This window comes from Microtus ochrogaster, chromosome 19 (genome assembly GCF_000317375.1).
Source record: "Microtus ochrogaster isolate Prairie Vole_2 chromosome 19, MicOch1.0, whole genome shotgun sequence".
Lineage (NCBI taxonomy): Eukaryota > Metazoa > Chordata > Mammalia > Rodentia > Cricetidae > Microtus > Microtus ochrogaster.
The window spans coordinates 47538178-47542458 of NC_022021.1; the positions used below are offsets into that span (position 1 = coordinate 47538178).

Genomic DNA, 4281 nt, shown 5'->3' on the forward strand with positions numbered 1-4281 from the left:
CTCGAACTCACAGAGATCCGCCTGCTTCTGCCTCCCAAGTGCTGGGATTAAAGGCGTGCGCCACCACCACCCGGCTAGGGAGGTGATTTTTAAAAAGGCTCACAGACACCTACCTTCTAAGAAAGGAATCATTTTCTATAGTATAAAGGCATTATTCTATTCCAAGCTTCTAGTGTACAACTAGTAATAAAGAGACGTCAGCTTGATATCTGAAACTACGTCTGTCTATGTACGGACCTATCTCTGCGGTCAGTTTTGCAGAGATCTGTGATAAAATTCACTAGGGGCATGGATGGCGCCTCTCACTAGTCAGCTACAGGACACAGTACAAAGGTTTGGGAGCTCCAGTAAAATAACCGTCGTGTCGTATCTGGAACTTCACTTTATCAAATAACACTACCCACGTCCTTCCTAGGTCTCTCATTATAACCAAATACTAATACAGTGCAATAGGGACCAGAAACTGCACTCCCTTCTCTAGACCAATGAGAATCCTGACTACAGCCATTCAGAGTGAGTCCGCTGGTGGCAGCAGGCTTCCCCGGAGGAGCTGGACAGTGACCTCCCGGCACAGCCTCGGGGGCCGCAGCCGACCCGCCCTGTCCGGGAGCGAGATCCCGGGAGGACTGGAGCAGCAGGAGACCCAGCACCGATCCCATCGCCCTCTCCCTGGCGCGGACCTAAATCCTGACTCGGTGGAGCAGCCTAGGTTGGAACAGCACCTCCAAAGTGAGCTTCTTCCTGCTTCCCATGGCCCCGTGCCCACTCCTTCCACGATGGACCTACCGGCTGCCCCTGCACGATCCCTCAGACCTGCTGGGCTGCCCTGCACCCCGAACCAACCTGCGCTCAGAGATCCAACCGCAGCCTTGTAGTAAGAAACTTCACTCCGAATTGGAGGTAGGCGAATGAGGTTGGAACATGCGTAGAAGCAACTCAGAAGGCGACTGGGCCATCCTTGCTTGTGACGTCACAATGAATTGGACTACACTTCCCATAAGTCTATGTAACTGAGTTTCCTGTAGTCGCTGGATTGAAATGTGCAACTTCTGCCGCTAGAGGGACACATACCGCGAGTCAGGCTGCATTAAAATCCTCAGCTTGCAAACTGAGATGGTTAGGTGTGAGTGGAGACCTTACAGTAATGTTTATTACATTTATTAGTTATTTTTAGTCACGTTACTGTGATTTCACACAACGATATGCTTATTATAAACACTTACTACAGAGTAAAATATTAATTTCGACTTTTTTTTTCTTTGAGATAATTACAAGTATCTCATATGGGAAAGTCACTGCTAAGATTTTGAAATGAATTCTGAGCAGAGACGTGGTGGCAGCCTCTTGGTGTCTGCCTCTTAAGAGCAGAGGACCATGAATCACAGCTCCAGGGATGCCTGATCTAACTGAGTGAGATCAAAGCTGTTCTGGGCAATTTAAGAAAGGCTTGTATATTCTGTGAGATGGTGGTGTATGCACTGTTCATTTACGCAGAAAGGTGGATCTTTTGAGTTCAAGGGCAGCATGATCTACAGCACGAGTTCTAGGACCACCAGGGCAACCCAGAAAACCCTGTGTTAAAAAAAAATAGAAAAAAGAAAAATGAAATAAAGGAAAACAGAAAAACCACCGGGTAGATGCCTCTTATGAGCAGAGGGGTAGGTCAAAAAATGAGGAAAAAAAGAAAGAAACAAAGAAGGAAGGAAGGAAGGAAGGAAGGAAGGAAGGAAGGAAGGAAGGAAGGAAGGAAGACAAAGAGAAAAACAAGCCTTTTATTGAAATGGAAAGAACAAAAAAGAATAGGAGGTAGCTGGGTGATGTGTCAGCTTCTTTGAAGTCAGCAGGACCTTGGTTTTAGAGCACAACACTAAATTCAGCAACACAACAGAACTAAACAACATCTTGTGGGGCTGGAATATGGAGAACACATTCTGCTGTTGCAGGGTTACCATCGGGGAGTTTTGATCTCTTCTGGTTTGTTGTTGTTTCTCTGCCAGATGAAGAATTCAAAGAAAAAAAATCTCAAATGCAACATGTAGCATCAGGGGAAAACACCAAACCACAGGGGAGAATTCACAGGAAAAGAAGGGTTTTTATTAGGGCTGAGGAAACACAAACACAGCAGGGCAGAAGTGTAGTAATAGGGGCAGCAGGGCGCTGAGCAGTGGGGCTGCGTCCCCAGCACCCCGCTGCCCGCAAGGCTAGCTTTACCCGAAATAATTACACGGACACTGTATTCTTTTAATCATTTGGCCCATTTCTATCTAGCCTCTTTTAGGCTAACTCTCACACCTGGACTGGCCCATCTCTAATAATCTACTGTAGCCCACAAGGTGGCTTGCCAGGGAGATTCTAGCCTATGTCCATCCTGGGTCGGAGCTTCATCACATGTGTCTAGCCAGGCGAGGGGAGCATGGCGTCTCTCTGAGGCGTCTGCCCCCGAGAGGAGAGCTGTCCAGTCTCTGAGCTCACTTCCTCTTCCTCCCAGCATTCTGTTCTGTTTGCTCCTCCCACCTATGTTTTAACCTATGAGACCAAGCAGTTTCTTTATTGCTTAAACCAATGAAATCAACAGATTGATATATGACACTCCCACATCACAGAAGGAGGGAAACCTCTGCTGAGCTGAGGCACCTTAGGAGCCTGAGTCCTGTCTCTGCAGGCAGGGCTTTGGAGGGTTTTTGAGGAATCTTCCTCTCCGTGGTTGAGTTGTTGAGTATGGTGAAGGTGATGGTAGATCCCCAACTTGGGGTGAAACAGTCTTTATCCTTGAACTTTTGTGTTCTCCTTTCTCTTTTGTACCCTACAGATTACCCTCCTCCACCAAAGAGACTAGAACAGAGGGGTGAAGGCTCAGTGTACGAAGGCGCTCAATTTTCCGTGTCTGATTAAACGAGTAGATGACCTCAGTAATGGAACTCCACTATCAGTTTATAGAGAGAAATCTTTTGTCGTAGCATCAGCCTAGGATGTTTTGGGAATTTCCATGGGATCCATTTAGGAAAAAAGTGAATTGACTGTTACCCAGTTCCTTCAATTTAATCACTTCTGTGTGTAACAGATGGTCAATTGAGATCTCATATGGTTCATGATTAGGAATCCTCAATAGGATTTCTTCACAGTTCTAGGAAGTTCTCACTGTAGTAGGTTTCCACAACCTAAACCAAAATGCTCCTCAATTCCAGCTCTCTCTCCCCCTCACACCTGACCCCTCTTGTTTTGGTCCCCAGCAGTCTTGAGTCCATCTGGAAAATCTATTTTATTTCCTCTTCCCAAGGAGTTTAATACATCCCCACAGACGACTCCTCTCTACATCTATAGGTTGAAGCTTTATTATCATTTATTTAATGGATAACATGCACTTATAAGTGAATACATACCATATTTGTCTTCTATAGGTTTTTCTCTCAGGATGTTGTGGGAGCTGCGGGCCTGCTTTTTATCCCACCCGGCTCCCACATGGCTAGCTTTACACCAGAAATAACAACACACAAACTGTATTCTTTTAAACACTGCTTGGCCCATTATATCTAGCCTCTTATCGGCTAACTCTCGCACCGGGACTAGCCCATTTCTAATAATGTGTGCAGCACCCCAAGTTGCACTTACTGGGAAGATTCTAGCCTATGTCCACAGCACCAAACAATGATGCAGCAGGGAACCATGACACACACTTCCCACTTCCAGGGTTCTATCCTGTATGATTTCTCTTATGTCTAGAGAGTGCTGATGGAGAATTGATATCCTTGCCACACTTTACAATTTTAATGTCTTTCTCCTGTATGAATACTTATTTATTTAGAACATGATGACAGATCAGTAAAGGCCTGACCACACACTTCACATGTGTAGGGTTTCTCTCCTATATGAATCTGCTTGTGTACAAAAAGTTGTGATGGAATATAGAAAGCTTTGTCACATACTTGACACTTGAAGGAATTCACTCCTGTATGAATGTTCTAGTGTTCAGAAACTTCTGATGCAACACAGAAGTCTTTGACACATACTTGACTCGTGAAGGGTTTCTCTTATGTATGAATTTTTTTGTGTGTATAAAATGCTGATGGGCTTTTGAAGGTTTTGCCACATACTTCACATTTGGAGGGTTTCTCTCCTGTATGGAAACTCCTGTGTGCAGAAAGTCCCGATCGACTCTTGTAGGCTTTGTCACATAGTTCACACTTGAAGGGTTTCTCTCCTGTATGAACCCTCTTGTGTACAGAAAGTCCTGATCGACTGTTGTAGGCTTTGTCACATACTTGACACTCGTAGGGTTTCTCT

General features: G+C 45.3%; 1 protein-coding gene and 1 pseudogene across 2 annotated transcripts in view; both read right to left on the minus strand.

The window, feature by feature from the left end:
• Positions 1-929, minus strand: part of LOC113455441 (zinc finger protein 728-like) — a 9232-nt gene extending 8303 nt beyond the window's left edge. The window contains exon 1 of one of the 2 annotated variants that reach the window (XM_026783845.1): positions 844-929. The gene's annotated coding sequence lies outside the window, so the exon portion shown is untranslated. Of the gene's footprint in view, positions 1-786 lie in introns of both variants that reach the window. The other variant, XM_026783846.1, reaches the window with a different exon arrangement.
• A 1625-nt stretch (positions 930-2554) lies between these two features.
• LOC106144019 overlaps positions 2555-4281 on the minus strand; it is a 9898-nt pseudogene continuing 8171 nt past the window's right edge.